Source organism: Rhyacophila brunnea, unplaced genomic scaffold (genome assembly GCF_057557595.1).
Source record: "Rhyacophila brunnea isolate RB1 unplaced genomic scaffold, BYU_Rbru_1.0 scaffold_11, whole genome shotgun sequence".
Taxonomy (NCBI): Eukaryota; Metazoa; Arthropoda; class Insecta; order Trichoptera; family Rhyacophilidae; genus Rhyacophila; species Rhyacophila brunnea.
Genome location: NW_028232763.1, coordinates 13,280,190 through 13,299,658, shown reverse-complemented (window position 1 = coordinate 13,299,658; position 19,469 = coordinate 13,280,190). Strand labels below are relative to the sequence as shown.

At 32.0% G+C, this 19,469-nt stretch overlaps 1 protein-coding gene and 1 long non-coding RNA gene across 6 annotated transcripts in view; both read left to right on the top strand.

Annotated features, from left to right (window-relative positions):
• The window catches only part of LOC147078380 (protein phosphatase 1 regulatory subunit 14B), a 104,604-nt gene that overhangs the window by 4,750 nt on the left and 80,385 nt on the right, over positions 1 to 19,469 (top strand). The window contains exons 1-2 of one of the 5 annotated variants that reach the window (XM_085959058.1): positions 3,747 to 3,801; positions 12,520 to 12,737. The exons of 1 other annotated variant lie outside the window; for it this stretch is intronic. The gene's annotated coding sequence lies outside the window, so the exon portion shown is untranslated. Of the gene's footprint in view, positions 1 to 3,746; positions 3,952 to 12,036; positions 12,201 to 12,519; positions 12,738 to 19,469 lie in introns of those variants that run through there. 3 more of the 5 variants (XM_085959064.1, XM_085959075.1, XM_085959068.1) reach the window with 3 other exon arrangements.
• On the top strand, positions 9,886 to 11,735 carry LOC147078381 (uncharacterized). Its single transcript, XR_015071807.1, has 3 exons — positions 9,886 to 10,118; positions 10,356 to 10,581; positions 10,886 to 11,735. It is a non-coding gene; the product is annotated as an uncharacterized LOC147078381 (long non-coding RNA).

Genomic DNA, 19,469 nt, shown 5'->3' with positions numbered 1-19,469 from the left:
TACCCTTCGCCACAGCTATTAGCAGTAGTAGACAAATGCATTTAAAAACTATAATAAATAGTACAACGTGACGTTATTACATACTATTAAACGACTTTCCACGAGGATTAGTTGTTGGTCAGTCGTAAAACTATTAAATTAATGACACAGATTCAAATAAACGTTGATTGAAAATAATAATTATGTACCTATTACCTACTTATATATTGATCGATCCAGCTATTGTATTTACTTTAAACGCCTCAAACCTTTTGAAGGCTGAGAAATTTTCCCTCTTAAATATGCAGTCGCAATAATTGCCAACCGATCTAAGGGTCGTGCTGACTTCAGAAGCTCTTCTCTTTCAACCGACGTATTATGGTAAGACTTCCAGAGAATGTGATCCGTATCCTGCATACCGCAGTCTAATGGCCTGGAGTCAATCTGGTTATCTCCATGCGCCAATTTATATTTTGGAAAAAAATGTATTTGTCCACCCAAAAGGGGAAGTCAATCGCTAAATTATTATATTATCATCATAATATGAATCACGCACATTATATTGCATACGAATTCCGAACCGAGGTCTTGGGAATGTGATCCTAGGACGTCTAGTAGAGACGTGGCGTGTGATGAAGGGAAAAGTAATCGTTGCATTATTTGGTTTTTCGATTGTCACCGTGTGCTATTGGATCTTCTTTCCTATGTGCTTAAGGCTCGTTGCAGATGCTATTCAGATTCTCAAGACACGGTGAAAGACGAAATAATATAATAATAACCGTGAAAATGCCAAGATTTTTTTTATTCAGTCGGTCGGAAAGGGTTACATCGCGTTAATTTATACGATTAAATTCATTTTCTGGCCTAGGTTCAGGGTTCAATTCCCGGTAAGCTAAAATATATGACTCTGGATAGAAGAAAATTCAAAACCATTACTCCCTCTCTTAATTTAAAATCCCAATAAGAATAAGATAGGTACCAAACCCTTAAATTCTATGATAACCACCTGACATGCAGCTACAACCACGAGTTGGCTGTATGGATATTATCCGTGGCTCTATCCGACTGATTTTCTCTTAGGGATGCTTACATACTGTAGCTTAAAATTTAGAAGGGATCTTTATTTAGCTACATATTTTTTCAGACTTATACGCGGCGTAAATGTGAACTCTGCTATTCTTGGTGGTGTTGGCTTGTGTGTCTCTGATAATTACCTTATGAATCGAGGGCATCCGTTGTTTGTTCTCCCACGGTGCAGAACTAACCTGCCATTAGTAATGCCAATTGGGAGGGCAATAACCATGTTTAATGAAATCGCTTCGGATATTGATATATTCCACTTACGTGAGGGTGAATTTAGGTGGAAGTTGTTTTTTAAATTCTTAAAATAGGGTCTGCTTAACTCATCCGTTGTACTTCCTTGTACCTATATACTTAGTATTTTTTGTATTTACACATTTATACTGTACGTAAAACTGTTTTAATAATATTTCTTTGTTTCTAAATGTCATGTTGTGAACGTCTTAAACTTATAATTTGTAATGTCCACAATATGTAAAATAAATAAATTAAAATTGAAATTGAAATAAGCGATTCGCTGCGATCTGTCACAACCAGTGACGTCCCGTATGGGAAGGTAGAACATGCGTTGCATAGGGGCTGCACATTATAGTGGGCGGCGAATGAAGGAACAGCTACATATTATTATTACAACTTTTAGAGTAGTAGAGGTTTTCCATGAAGCAGACGACCCGGTCTCTTTTGTATTATAATACCCATTGCAATATATTATATTGAAATGACGGTTTATTGCACAGGATTTTTTTTCAAAGTGGTGCCTTCAAACCTGTCAGCGCAACAGACCCCCATGTACCTAAGCCCACTACTATTTGAGAGTAGGTTTTGTGGAAACGCTCTAATTCTGAGTAGGTATATGGAGTCACGTCAATTTATTTACTTAATTATTTGCCTGTTTAAGAAAGCACAAAATAAATAATAAAAGAGACACCTAACAAATTGACAGATAATTTGTAACTAGAAATGAAAGGGCGCAGAGTTTTAAGTTAGCTTAAGGGTGGCACTGGTTGCAACCACTACGCCTAATGTATCTTATTGTTACACAATTTGTGTCCGTTTGTGTCATCGTCGCCGCGCTGCCCCATCTTTTATGCATATCGCATGACAAAAATAGTACTTAACATTTCTCTTAACATCATAGCGAGTTCACCAAATTGTTATTTTTTCTTCATGTGCTCCGGACGAATTCTTCGCGCGCCTGCGCTTTGAGAATGTTTTCACTCTTTCATATTATTGGTTTCAGTTTCGCCAAAAATAACAGCAATATTAAATAATCTAATATAAAATAATATGGTCATCATAGATTATATAAATTATAATAATTATTTATTATGGTCATGTTCTTTGTGACTTTGTAATATTTTCCCTAGTTGGCGAGGTGTGGTTCGTAAATGCTACCAGTAGTAGCTGCCAGCTGGAGTGCAACGTTCCGAACATCCCACACTGTCTTCGTTCCGTTACATCTTTCACGACACTCAAACTATTATGAACAAGCACCCTAATGTTACAATAAAATTATAATAAGAACATAATTATTATTTTGAATGAAATCTTAGGCGCTAAAATACCTTTCATCGCTCCTGTAATTGTAAATATTCATCGAATAGAGAAAATAACTCTCAGTTAATCAATCATACGTACAATTTTTGAGGCACCTACGATAGATATTTTAAACCTGTCGACTTTTAGTAAAAAAAAAATATATGTAGGTAGGTATATATTATTTGTTCGTATTTTATCTATGCGATAAACCACCACTGAGTGTTAAAACCATGGCCCACACATCGTGAACCAGGCCCCCAGGCTAGGATCATTGGCGGCCCTCTACCTATTGCTAAGCTTAAAGGCAGTGTGACGCGTAAACTTAAGGATATTCAGTGCATTTTTAGCGATTTTTTTGTTTTTAATAATATCATATATTATCCACTTGAATCATCGCACAACCGCAAATTTTACAATGTTATAGTCAAATAACGCTGCAGACGACTTTTCTTGCTATTAATGGAAGTTTTTAATATTTATTTAACTCACTTATCTGGTCAACTGGCCACGCCGGCCCCCTGAGCTTGGGCTCTCATGCTTGACCCCTGTCAGCCCCTCCCCTTGTGAGGGGCATGTCTGAGTGTGCTAAATATAATATATGCGTTCTAAGAATGTTATATTTGAACGCTACCAAACCCGCGTTTTATGAACAGACTAGAAAAATTAATAATATAATGCCTCTAAGTAAATCAGAATGAAAATTAAGATTTCTATATTGTCTAAAACCTGGTAAGAAAATTTATCTAAACATCTTATTCTGGACACGGCATAATACTGCATTTCACATTAACGATAGGTAAGGTAAGGTAGGGGGCGCCAAATATTCTGGTCTGGGGGCCCGCTCCAGAATGTGGGAGCCATGATTATGACTATAAATCTGAAAATTAGTGTTACTGTAGTAAGAGAAATAAAATTGTCTTTACACAGTACATCTGCTCAGATTGACAACCACGGTAACTCTTTTTCAAGATCAGAACGGATGCTTCAGAGCGAGATGGACAACGTAATTATATTAATATCATATTGTGTGGGATAGAGATAGCGGATGATCAGCAGGTTATATTTACAACTTGAATCTTAGTACACCAAACCGCCGCATTTCTTCAGCGCCCATAGCAAATCACACACCATATCAATGCCACCTCTTTAGTCTGGCCGGAGTTCCGTATATTTTTCTTCGTAAAAATATCATAATCAGTTCATGTAAAAAATATTATTTAATAAACATTCCTCACGTGCATGAAATTCTCAATACAATTTCTACTTTTTACCCCTTAGCAGTGTATTTTTAAGTGTTTATCTCTGAAGTGAAATCAAGTGAAACATTATGTTTGTGTTATTTTATTGATATCTGTAAAAAAACTCTAAAGATCACACAACCCTCGGATTGTATATTGAAATCATTTTTATATTCGTAAAACAAGTTAAAAATAAATAGTGATCTACGTATGTATAAAAATACATAATTAAATTCACACTAATTGAAACGAGATAGCAACGTGTTTGATTATAAATTAGCAGCTAATTAGACATAACATAACATGCTAGTTTTAGATAAGAACACATCTATGATAAAAATAATACTTGAGCCATATTATTTTCATGGACCAACATTATTAATATAATAATGCCAAAGAATAGAAAAAAAAAGAAAACATTTAAATGAAATGATGATCCAATTCAGTGATACTTAATAAACTAAATTGTGAATAACATACTTTACACTTTAGCTTTCGTTTTATCCACTATACTCAATTGATACGTATTACCTAATTATAGCTAAATATTATTATCTATTTTCCATCCATTTATAAAAATATTATACCTAATCATTCCGATTTATTTGTCCGGCACTATTTTATACATTCTTTGATACCTACTCCAGATCTTAGCATTTTCTGTGTGCATTTAATTCTTCTCAACACTGTATACGTATACCTACTATGTATGAAGAACAACCAGTGTTTTAAACGATGTTTAATAACAAGTCTTAATTGACCAGTGTTTCCAATTATATTCCAATTGGATTCTCACAAGAATTCTTTTTAGTGAAAGATGGTTTTATGTTATGTAATATATAATTTTGAATAGATACCAAGTCATTTATAAAACATATTAATTATTGTAGATAGTATAACAGGAAATGCCGTTTGAATATCAACGTTCAACTAGTTTATTAAGCCGTCATATTTTGTAGCATATTAATTTGTAGATCACAATAATTATAATTTGCTGATTATATTATTATGTTCTTATAAAGTGAATTTACATCATGATAAAAAAAATAATGTTCATTGATACATTTTCGATAAAGTCTCATTATTATAGTTCAACTCATCTGTGGGTCTATTCTATCTTATCGACCGCTAAAGTGATAAAGTGATAAATAAGACGGCTAACTAGGGTAGATTTGTATCAAAGTATTAGCACTTATTGTAACAATTACAATAAGTTGGTTGTAATTGTTGCAATAAGTGCTATATTTTAACAGCACCTCTCTTGGCTGTGATAAAATTTAGAGCGAGATAGACAGTTTTGACTGTTTAGACGGCTAACTTATTGTAACCATGGCCCCCACATCTTGAAGCGGGCCCCCAGGCTAGGATCTTTGGTGCCCCCCCTACCTATCGCTAAGGATAAAGGCAGTGTGACGCTCTATAGTGGCGACTTTTTCTTGTTAGTGAAGCAAATTTGTGATGTGTGTTTATCTCACTTATCTGGTCGACTAGCCTCGCCGGGCCCCAGGCTAGGGCCCTGTCACCCCCCCCCCCCTTGTGGGGGCCATGATTGTAACAATTATAATACCTCAATACAAATATGTAATAAATACTATCACTTTATCACTTGAGCGGTCGATAGTCGCCTTGTGTATAGAATAGACCCGCAGCGGGTTTGTAAGATACTTTTATCATTCTTAATAATATATAGTTTAGGTTTATAAAGTATAAATCAACTGAATGGCCGTCAAGATCACACCAATAAAGGCACACGCGTTATCGTTAAATCATATATTTTTTAACGATTTCTGCTTCTTGATTATTTTATAGCGCGCAAGAATGCAGTCGGGTCGGCAGTAGATTGCGCAGTAGAACATTTGCAATGATTTTATTTGTATTGAGTTTGTATCACGTAATAATAACTATAACTTTGATGTTTATTAGTGCATTTCGCACATTAACTACGTCAAACACAATACAGTTTTTTTTTCTGATTCTGCATATTAGAAAATAAAGCGTGGTTTTTAGATAACTTACTTTATAATATATCTTGTCAGTATACGGCTATCCAAATTTAAACAGCAAGGAACATAAAAATGCATTTTATTGTATTTTTAATTACACAATCTTCTAATACCTACACGTCGTGCGTACATTAAAAAAAATGGTTAATTTTTGAGATAATCAACGTTTAAGGGGGATCCTATATGCCAACAGAGGAACCTAGCGGAAGAATACGAAGCTTGCAATTTGAGATTTTTTTTTTGATATTTTACAATTTCAACTATATTAATTAATAAATATGTATTTAAGGGGGGACATGCTCAGCGTACGTCAAATTGAGCTTTTATGCTATTTTCAAAGCATGATCCTGGACATTCCTTAAACATTGTAGATAATTTATTTACATAATTTTGAAGCCTTATTATGTCATATTATTATATTTATTTTATGTCATGTCGTGAACGCTTTGAATTTATAATTTGTTATGTTCATTATATGTAAAATAAATAAATTTGATTTGATTTGATTTGATTTGATTTATATTTATTTTAAACATTTGATGACTGCATAAAGTATTTTTATTACATAAAATCAAAATTCATTTTTTTAAACGGTACATGTTCAAACACGCGAGTTAACATGATCTTACTCCCTACTTCATTTATCGATTGTCAATTTACGGCTACGGCCGTATGTTGTAGCTTAGCCACTGGGAAATGCCAATAGAAATGGCGTATTTCAAAAAAATACTACCTTATTCTTAGGTCAATAATTATTATAAAGCAAACATTATTCGTAGAATGTTTATCACATTTGAATGGTCAAAGACATAGCTTATAATCAGTATCTTTAAAATTATTTTTAAATGTTTAAATCTTGCCCATTCTTTGAATAATAAAATTCCTAATTCTTGTCAAATTTGGGATCACAGAGATTATCAATATAATTTTTTATTGTAAATATTTCACTATAATAATGTCGACATAAATTTTACTAATGGTTTTATAAATGCTTTTAAAAAATAATAAATATAAAAAATTTTAACACCACTTCACATAGACGTACTGAAATATGACTATATTCTAAAACATTAGAGCGAGAGGTTTAAAAGAATACTATTTTATGTAATAAAAATACTTTATGCAGTCATCAACTGTTCAAAATAAATATAAAGGATAATAAGGCTTCAAAATTATGTAAATAGATTATCTACAACGTTTAAGGAATTTCCAGGATCATGCTTTGAAAATAGCATAAAAGCTCCATTTTGACGTACGCTGAGCATGTGGGCCGTTAAAAAAACTTTTTTTTTAAATTCAAAGATAAACTTACAACTGTAAATAAATGTAATAAAATGTGAATTCGTTGCAGGGTCACATCTTATTATTACATTATATTTTATGGTTATATTTACTATTAAAATTTAGTTTATTAAGTTTTCAATTTTTTGACGTTTAGATTTTTGACTAATTCATCGTTTTATTATTTTTTATATTTATTTTAAAAAACATCGATTTTTATAAAAAATATAAATGCGTATAACTTGAAATCCTTTTTATTTATATCAAATCAAGCTTCAATATTGGGACCATACCTCAAATAAAATTTAGGTTCTCTGTTGGCATATAGGATCCCCCTTAAAAAAAACAACAACTACACCTTGTCGCAGTTACAAATTCATTACACAGTAGGTATTCAACACAACAAAAATTTCGAATTCGAATTTCAATTTTGGATTGTAGCATTATTTTATATTAATAATGGAGATCTTCAATTATTATTATTTTCTTCTTTAGTAAGCAACATTGTGTAAAACTTTTGGGGTGCATAAATTTATTTTATTATCCTCCTATGATTCCCTACCTAATATTAGATTAAATTGTCACATTATAACATTACTTACATCAACATTTTCATTTTGAACATTCATCTCAGTGTTGCTCTATATATTATTATAATCGTCATAAACTATGTGTATGTACCTATTATTCAACGTCTTAGAAACATAATGTAACGTTAAGTACTTTCGAGATTAACTGTTAATGGTAGTTACTTTACTTACATTCTTTGGTCATTGAGATGGCCATTATAGATATTTATAAAGGTGTTTACCTAATAAAAATAACATCAGTAGGTAGGTAACTGACTTCCAGATGGGTAATAAAAAATGACATCACATTATTTCAAAGTCTTCGTGGGCGGAGAAAAATTCTTGCCAATATAATTTTGGGCATTCGTGCTTTCGGTGATTACCTATGTACGCTCAACGTTTTTCGATATTTTTTTCAAAATATTTGTGCCGATCTCGATAAATAAGCAATATTATTTTTCATTAATTCTTCTATTACGCTGTGCCTATACTATGCATTTGATACCTAGCTATAACTCGAGATATCCATTATCGGTGTTTAACACGGTTTTTTTTTTGTCAATCAATAGTTTATAATTACTTAAATCAAAAATTGTTTTGAGCGGTAAAGTTCATTATGGAAGAAAGATAGAGTTGCCACTTCATAACTTTGCACACTTGCTCTAGGATGACAACGATGTAATATATTATTCCAAAAAAATTGTTTACATAATACCTATATTATATATGTATTATTACATATTATATTTCTTTTATTGTGTTAACTGTCAATACATGGTGGAACTGCATTGTATTATTGATTAATATGTATTAATAAAATGCATTTTTTTGTACTTATTCCACTTTTTTATTTAATAAATTTGGACCGGTGTCGTCCGCCTCAAAGGGACATTTTCAACTTGAAAATTTTATTAGAGTTTTATTAATATTAATCAATGATACATAATAATATTAATACAATTAGTGAATAATCATTTGATATAGGTTTATGCGAGGTAATCAGGCAGAGGCGTATCAGTGTAGTAAAAAGTGCAAAAAAGTGCAACGTTATAAAGCGTAATAGTATACTTACTTAGTATCAGTAAGTATTATTATCATCACGATTGTAGTATTTTGTAAGTAAATTGAATACAAAGTTAAAATATGTAGATACTATCAGTAGCGTGCAGTCCATAGATACTGTTGATGCGGCGTACCTATCCCCAGAAATATTTTATAGAGTGACTATGTAATAATATAATGCAGCTAATTATTATGCAATCGTACGGTAAATTTGACTTAAGTTTATATCCTCTAAATCAGAGGGGGGCAAACTGCGGCCCGCCGGGTATTTTTTTGCGGCCCGCCATCATTAATTGTACTTCTGATTACGAATACTCTTTTTTATAATTTTTAAAAAAAAATATTGACACAGATTAAAATTTGTTTAGCAATTTAGTACGCGATCCATTTTCAATAGATATTGGTAATATACCGACAGAGCTATAACTTGAGATTATTGATCTGCAGTGTGACACTGATTTAAGAGAATTGCATAGTCGTGAAGAAATCTCCAAATTTTACAATACCCTTAATTCAGACAAATTCGACCAACTTAAAGATTATGCAAGAAAAATGTTCGTTATTTTTGGATCAACATATGTGAACAAACATTTTCGATCATGAACCTCAATAAAAATTCTTTACGATCAAATATCTCCGATGCCCATTTACAAGCAGTTTTGAGAATATCTACAAAATTAACACCTGAATTTAAAAAAAATGTGCAACAATTTCATTCTTCTCATTAATTTTTTGTAGTGTTTATTTTTCGTGATAATAAATAGTGTATATCGAAAAATGGTATTTTACTTGCGGCCCGCCGCTCATTTTGAATTCTTGAATTTGGCCCCCCATCCAAAAAGTTTGCCCCCCCCTGCTCTAAATGTTTTATATTATTGAAAATACGTAAATATTTTCATAATTTCACAAAGATTCAATAAGTTATAAAATCTTACATAGCTGATATGTAGCTAATAGTAGGTGATAAATAAAAGTCACCGCACGCCTTTGGTAGGTTACATATACATAATTGAAAATACATACCTAATACGTTATACTAAAAGGTCCTAACTGATGAATAGGTAATAATTTATATGGAACGTAGTACAGTTATTGATGCGATCACAAGTATATTGAATAAAAATAAATAATAATTATCCTCTTGCGTCCTGAGGTACACATATGTGGACGTTATTTAAATATTTTTTAGTAATGATTTGAATGGATACTTGAACCGCATTTGACTACAGTGGTATAGATAGTATATTTTTCTACCACTAGAGCAAAACACTAGCCTATGTAGTTTTAAAATAAATTGTTATTTTGACTTTGAAGTTATGGATATTTGCACAAGACAAAAATGGCGGCTAAAAAGTCAACTCTGACAAGTAAGTGCTTTTAATTAAATATTAATATTTATTTATATTAAAAACCAATGATGTATTTAGTTTCACAATGAATCATAGTAATATTCCGTATACTTTAAATTATCTTTACACTTTTGTAAAATATTATAATCATAGTTTCAAAATTCGGTACACACATGAGTAACTCAGGTCTAGAGTGATATATTTTGACATTAGTATATCTGATTTATTGAGGTTATGTTTTTTGTTTACATTTAGACGAATCCTTGAATAGCCAGCATATTGGTGATATTTTGAATGATAATGATGTCGAAGTTGGTGGAGGATATAACCCTGACGACAGTAATGATGTTCACATTCATCTCCTGGGCCCAGATGATGACTTTATTCTGGAGAACCAGTGAACTTTACTCACTGCTAGAGGCTGAGATACATCCTTCAAAATCACAATCCAGGATCCTATCCTGGCTTATGAAACCATAAGGTATCAATGCTCATATTATATTACTTTATCATTTAGTCATAAATATCAAACTTATCATTTTATTAGGCAAGTGCATGCACTGCTAAAAAATCAATTAAGTACCAATTAAATTGATACAGTTTGTGATGAAAGGGCTTTGTGATCTCCATATTGAGGATTCGATGGACAGAATAATTAATATACTTAATATACCTAGTAATTAATACTATTGGCCATTAGTATTTATATTCCTGGTGTTGAATACTTAATAAATAGGAATAAATGTATCGATTAATTCATAGTATTGTATTTTCTATTGTTTCAGTACGCTGAGCCTAATAAGACGAATGATGCTGAGCTGAAGAGTTCAGTTCATGACCATATATGGTTTATTGGGTGCTGGACTCCAATTGCTCTATAAATTATTCTCCATGTGGGGAAGTGAATCCTACCTATCTGATGAAGATACGATACAATCTCAATGCAACGCTGTGATGTTACTTTGGCTTCACAACAACTGCCCTTGTACGTCTACACATATGACTTTTTTACCAGCTTCAACCTCACCGATTCGTTATTTCAGGCCAATACGTGTTATGATTCAAAGAAGACGAAGAACTATATGCATCACTCAGTCAGCTGTTGTAAAATACTGATTACAAGTCGATGAGCCGCATTAATCTTCACAGTGGTGTGTTTGCTTTCACAGGACATCAAGCATGTAAACTGTGAGGATCTTTGACCACTGCGGACATGGACTTGTTGGACATGGACATGAAATAGTTTGCTCATTGTACATGCAAACTTATAGGCAAGAAAATATTCACTGTGATTGGAATACTTCATAGTCATGGAAAATCAGACTTGCAAACCCTACGATTTGGTATGAAAGTCATTTAGCCATCATTATCATCATCGATACAAGGTCATCCAAGAAACTCTTCACCATTAGCTTCCATAACACACCGAGTAAACACAGATCTACTTCTAAAGCAAAGAATGGTTGTCCCTAAACCTATTCCCTGAAGTGCGCGTTAATTAATGTGTAGTATTTTAGGGTTTTGACCGTTATTGTACTATATTTTTAATCTAAATAAATATAATTATCCAATCACCATTATATTATTATGATTATTGTATTATTTTTCTAATAAAATTGTATCATTATATGGATATCACATTGTTTTTCTTTCATTTCATTATTTGTACTGTATCCAATATTGTACTCTATTGTGACCTGAGATGCACTCACGTGCACGTAGTGGATTTTAGTTAATATATAGTAAAAAAAATATTTTAATTTTTTTTTGTGATCTTAATAATATTTATTGAACAGAAAAATGCACAAATATTTTTTCTCATGACTGGTTCTATCTCGGGTCTCAAGAGGTTATATTGTAATTTAAATGCCTATTCAAATAATAATGTTCGCGTGGTTCGCGTATACGTTGTCCGCCGACCTCGTGTATTTATTTTTTATTAGTCACTCCACACTGAAACAGAGTGGTCCCTTCTCTGTCTCCTGTCTCCTGTCAAGCGCGACTTTGACGTTTCAAATTAATTTGTAGATTTGAAAAAAAAACTTCAATTAATCAACAATAATATTCCTAGCGTGTTTCTGTCTAAAGCAGTGGTTTTATGTAAGTTATTATATCAGATAGTGTATAATCGAATATTTCTAATGCTTTTATTATGCGTTGGTTGATAGTATCATAAAATACTATCTCTGACCATACGTCTATTTTAGTGCAATGTGTGGGTTTGTGTGATATTTAAAATAAATAAATACAGAGGACCGGATCTTTACGAGTGAATTACTATTCGTTTATGATTATAAAATTATCTCGCTGACTTAGTTGAAATTTTAATTAATAATTAATACAGGATCCAGAACGGTTCCCTCCCACATAGCAATTTACTATTTTTTTTTTTTAATAAATCATATTGTTTAAATTTCAGATGTGCAACGATAACTATTCACAAAATTATATACATAATGAAATACAGTGCTGACAATACATTGTTAACTTTGTAATACGTGTTGTTAATAGTGAAAAAAAAAACTATCTGTCAAAATATTATTATTGTGCATTCGTGATTGATTTTATGATTGCTTTTGCACATCATAACATCACCAAGAGGATCCAGACAGCCTTAATATTTTTTTGAAATTGTTTGTAAGTACATTTTGCTTTTTATTTTATTTACATTTGTATGTTTACCTTAAATAGTACAGGATATGTATTTTATTTTTAACATTATGGAAATATTACAATTATTGGTCTTATCTACTGTAATATACTGATGATAATGACGATAACACATATACACTAATACTTCGGTATATTTATAATGACGTGTACATTGTATACCCATACATTTTATATTCGTACACGAAACACAAAAAAATAGCTTTTTAATGGCTATTTACCTATTAATGAATTTGGCTGTTTAATATTATAAAAATAAATATTTACCTTCTTATATTATATTATTCATACTTTTAATGCATTTCAAATTCGAATAACAAAATTCATACTGTAATCGTAATGTAATGAACATCGATTTAAATATTGTCCAAATGTCTGCAGTAGCATAGATGTCATAATGTCAAAACTAATTGTTAATTTATTATAATATGTAATTATCATTATTCAAATTGGATCAATATAACATAATATATTAATATAATCTACCACTGATTTAGAAAGATGAAGCTTCTGAATTGTTTTTGTTTAAATTACAATAATTAATGAAATCCCGATAATGAAACCATCACCTAAATATAAAATACTTTTAATATTATGTATTTTTTTTAAATAATCAATACATTAGCTTTAGAGTAAGACTCCCGTATTTGGAAAAGTGTCCAAATATGCTTTATAATTCGGCAGGTACTATTTATCTTAATAGAATTTGATGATTTGTATCAGTTCTGTTCTTTGAAGCTTTACACATGCTTCTGATAGTTATCTATCATGTATACTTTATCATGAAATAATATATTTAATATATAAGCAAACACCATTCAAGCAATGAAAAAAATAATATATTATACATTATAAAGAATGCTATATAACAGGGATGGCGAAAATTTGTATGCCTAAAGCGTCAATTACATTGAGCTGCTTTACGAGCTGTTTGTTGGCGAATTTACAATCTGCCTATAAAGTCGCCCAGTGTCATCATCAAACAAGCTAACAAGCAGATTGTAAACAATCTACCGAGAAAAGTTGAAAGCCGGTCAACTTTACACGCTACACGCCGGCGTGTGGGCCTACTGCGTGTGCGCAGTAGAGCCCTCCCGGTAAAGACGAACTACGTTCTGTCAAAATAGTCGCTAGCTTACTGGCTTCTCAGCGAATGGAAAGTTTTGTGAGTCATCATCACAATCACAGTAGCTGAATCGCCCGAATTCGCCAACAAACAGCTCGTAAAGTAGCTCAATTGACGCTTTAGTCTCAAAAAACTAAAAAAATATTTGTGATAATGTGTGGCGTTTTTTTAATTAGAAACAGAATTTTAAGCTTCGACCGAACGGTCCCCTTTTAAAACCCCTTTTGGCTTTTCCGCCAATATGAAAATCCCGTCCACAATCCAAGTAAGTCATGAGCTTTTTTAAGCTCTCGTACCATTAACATCACCACTTTTACTAGGTCCAGGCTGACCGGGACATTATGCGTGCCGGTCTTGAAGTTTTACATGGTTCTTCAACTCTGTTGTGCACCAACAGAGTATCACGTTTGTATCGCCGCTTGTCCACAAACGTCAGTCATCCGAAGTCCGTCATTCCAGCATCCGACAATTTTTCCATATCGTATCAACCGCTTGATTGGTCCGAACATTTCTCGGCTGGCGTCCAATACACGTACACGTCATTTGTCTATTATACTATGGATATCTATGAAATTATGAAACTTATTTAATTGCGATATATTTACATTCATATATCTTGTAGAACCCAAGCCAAGTTTGTGTAACAAAACAACGAATGTGTATAGCTATATTGATGATAAGATTTCAAGGGAAATGCTTTGAAATATGTAGTATAACGATTGTCTAACAATGACACCTCGTGTCTGACATTCAATATTTTCGATAGGGGGAATTAAAATGTTATAAAAAATCAGTTAATAAAAATTAAATAAAAAACAAAAATACAATTTCGTTAAAAAGTAAACTAAATTATTTTTGCGCTCAACGTATTTTTGTTTTTATTTAATATTATTTAATTGTTTTTGAATAACATTTTAACTCCATCCTATCTAAAATATTGAATGTCAGATACAATGTGAAAATGTTAGATAATCGATACTATAATTTTACTTAACTATTCCTTTTATTCAACGAATAATTCATAGGATTTTAAGAATGTACCATTCTATTCATTGAACATACATATTTTTGAAAACACTCATGAGAAAATATAGCCAATAGAAAAAATCTTTTTTTTAAGTAAGACACCCGGCAGGAATCGAACCTACGTCTCTTGGGTATTGCGCCCTGTGCATTACCACTATGCTATGACTACCATGCTTAATTGCGACAAATTTTAACTATTGGCCTTTTTAATACTTTATATTGGCTATATTTTCTCATGCGTGTTTTCAAAATTATGTATGTTCTATAATTTTACATTAAATACCTCAAAAATACCATAATTTTAAAAGATTCCAAACAAAAAGTGTTCTGTGCACACAAGAAAATGCTATAATTTTTAGAACTTCAAACTATTATCAACACAGAAAAAAAGATGTCAAAAGTGATTAATTTATGGTTACTGGTTTTACGAAGACGAATGTAGTGGACATAATAATATGTCGTGTACTTCCGTCATCCGGATGGAAATGTCAGTCATCCGTACTCCGGCCGGACCGTGAAAAAGTCGTACCTACCTAACTAAAACGTACTTATATCAATAAAAAGTTGTATTTTCAAAATGGGTACCTAACGTATTATACAAACGACAGTGAATATCTACACAAATTGTTTTTTATCGTTTTACAACGCAAATAATTATTTGACGCGTACACCCACACCCACTAATAGAGATTATTCGATCACTTTATGTTATTGACATTCAATTTGTAAGCAAATTATTTTATCGGAGCTACGAACAATCTTTATCACGTCAAAATAAAATTTGATTGCTCTCGTAAACAAACAATACTAAACCATAGACGGCTACGCGATATCTATCATTATTAATTGCTAGATAAAAAAAATCAATAACAACTATCGAAATGCCAATAATTTACCAGTCACATCCCTTGTAACATCGTTAATTTAAATTTAAAATGTCTAGCCAGTTTATTTGGAATAAAATAATTTATCCCAGAACTCTCATCAATTAATTTAATTCTTAATAACATTCGAATTCTCGAGAAAGCTCTTCACTGCGTGGGAGATAAATATTATCGAAAGAAATTAGATTTGACGCGTCGTAAGTAATTTGATTTTCTGTTGACTAGCCTGTGAAATTATTGTTTAAATATAATATTTTTTCTTCGTTGGTCATCGGAAAATACAATATTTTTTTTAATTGCTCTGAATCAGAGGTCTTTGAAAGAAGGACGGCGTGAGTGAAAAACACGTAGGTGAAACTTTCGTTTTTTTTATCAAACTTCTTAAATAGATAGATAAATATTTTTTTATGTATAATAAACTATTTTCAATTATTTTAATGCTTGTTGGACAACCCACGTGAATACTGTGTCGTCGCTTCACTACTACAACTCGGCAACTTCGATTTTAAATTGATGGGGAATTTAATTGTAAACGTAGTAGAGGGCATATATTTACTTAACTGGATTGAATTACATATTATTCCGTCACTTGGTCATAGCAATATTTAATAATTTTTATAGAGTAAATTGTTGTAAGGAAATAAGCAACACCTAGGTATTTAAAATATTAATGTTGCTGCCATTTGGTCCCAGCACATCTATTCTATACACAAGACTGCTATCAGCAGCTATCGAGGGTAGTTTTTAATATTATGTTTGTATCGAATAATTAATTATTGTTACAATAAGTTAGCCGTCTAAACAGTCAAAACTGTCTATCTCAATCTAAAATTTAGCACACCCAAGAGAGGTGCTGTTAAAACATAGCACGTATTGTAACAATTACAACTAACTTATTGTAATTGTTGCAATAAGTGACTTCGATACAAAACTACCCTCGATAGCTGCCGATAGCAGTCTTGTGTATAGAATAGATACGCTGAAAATGTAAAGTGTTATAGAGATATCCTCTTTTTGAAAGCCTTTTGTCACCGTTGAGTTGTGAGTTATCTTCTAATTAGGGATTGCAATACCGAATGAAAATACTAATACCTGTATTTGGGTCTTTCCTATTGAATACTGGTATTTTGAAATATATGGAAAAAAAACAGAAGTATCTACTAATTATTTATTATTATTCCGACGATACCCGATCCTAATAAGATCATATTATGGACCTCTACAGAGTCGAGGTTTGTATTCACAGATTTTGTTTTTACGAGAAATGGATGTCAGCCACTTGCTCAACTTATTAGGTCCATACTCTGACTCATACACAAATTGAAAAACAAGATGTGTACTTGCCAGACGCAGGATTCGAACCTGGGACCCACGACACTATAAGCAGACGCTTAAGCTGCGCGGCCATCGTGGATGTATGTGTGGATCTACTAATACTTAAATATATATTAAATAATAAGTATATAAAAAGTTCTTTAAAATATTAATATTATATAGCACGTGGCATTGCTGGTCTCCAAGGTGCGTTGAAGGGTAACGGAAGTAAACCAGACATCGCGTAACTCCAAAAAATACAATCATGTTAAACCTTTTATGTTATAGACTTTGTTTCCACTTTCAATGCCGAATACTTATATCGCCATTGTCCGATTTTAAAAACCGGTATTTCGGTATCGAAAAATACTGGGATACCGGTTTTGAGAAACCGGTATTGCAATCCCTTCTTCTAATTGAATCAAGTATGCAGGAAAGGATATAAATACATCAGATTTTGTAACATTCTCAAAAACAGCATACGTCGATTTACCGAGTTGCAGTGTCGAGGTAATGACGTAATCTGATGATACCTAAACATTCGGTCATACAAGTTTGTCACTTTTTGTTTACGTGTACAGGTGTTGGTGACCAAATACTACACTTGTGCATAATAATGTATTGCCGTAGGTATTAAATTTCATTCAATGTTTTTTTGCTTACATATTATTATTCTAGCCATGTCAAGTTGAGAGAATTCCTATGAATTTTCTATCAACGTCGACTTATACGATATTATTTTTAGCTTATTAGTAAGTATATATTATTTAACTTCGTAAGCAGTGGCGTTGCAAGGGTCGGACAAGATTATTTCAGAAGAATAGTAGTAAATAAATGCGTAGCTTCACGTTCGAACATATTATTAAAGAAATGGTAACTATAAAAAGAAAATTATCATTGCACGTATTAGATAAAATAAATGCTTCTTAAACTCAAACTAGATGGAAGTGGATGGAAAGTTTTTCCAAAGACTCGCGAAATATTTCAGTACTATGAATCTACTAACATTATTATAATATTTAAAATATTGTTTTCAAAATGAAAATAACACACCACGTTACCGTGTTTATAATAGTGTAGTTAGTAAAAAAGAAAATAATATGTATATCAGGTCTTCGTGTTTAGTGATTGACATCAATAATGGGGGGCTTAGACCTAGCTAATAATGACATGCCGCCTCCATTCATAATATGATTCCGCTCTCTCCCTGTTTGTTATAGGTACATAGATCTTAAATTATTGGGGGTTGTGGAGACAAAGGCGGCAGTTTTCATAATCCTAAAATGTTGGCAAGTCAATAAAAACGTTTTATTTCTTTTTTACAGGTATGATTTCTACAAAAAGTGATGTTGAATGTTCTTTGTTTCTTTGTTTCCAGAGCCCTCTTTATCGTTCACCAATCACCGGTGTAGTTTTCTCAGATCGTAGAAAAAAGTAGTATTATAGTAAACAATGGCATGGAAATATAATCCCGAAATTATGGAGAGAATGATTAACATACAAATCAATGTTTTATTATTTAAACAATGTGTTTGGTAATTATACTGTATTTCGAAAATTGATTAGATTTCATTGGCCGACAGGTATTAGGAAGGGGAAAGAAATAATGTTCAGTTCTAGGGGGCCAAACACTTGTTTTATTAGTTGTTTAAATGAGAACCGAATACTGGTGAACTTATTATTTATAGGTTATATGTGAAAGTTTTTTATTACGTAAGGGGCGCATTTTTAATTACTGCCCCGGGCGCTAAAATACCTTTCATCGCTCCTGTAATTGTAAGTATTCAGCGAATAGAGAAAATAACTGTCAAAGTTAATCATACGTATTATTTTCTAGGCACCCTATGATAGATATGTTAAATATGTCAACTTTTAGTTTTAAAAAAAACTATATGTAGGTATATATTATTTTTTCGTATTTTATCTATGCGATAAACCGCCACTGAGTGTTAAAACACAATAATAAAGTGTGCTGCGAGGATTTTTACATTTTAAAATCTCAGATGATGAAGAATACATTCGTATATGTTTAAGATTTAAGATAACTGTTTGACGTCGTGTCCGGGAATTTGTACGTATGCAGATCGCCGTATCACACTTCACCGAGAAATGTTGTACCGTCCAACCTCTTCGGGTCGTATAGTAGATAAAATTCATGTCTAAATAAAACACGGTTCTTGTCGGTTTACAGGAAGCCAGCGGCAAACAAATTTTGAAAATAGCCGAGATTATTTGTTAGGTAAGGTTAGGTTGTCATTCTTGAATTCGTAAATTATGCCAAAATCAGAGATGACCGTTTAGTATACGGTCATTTTTTTCCGATAAGAAAGCTCACGTCGAATTTTGCTA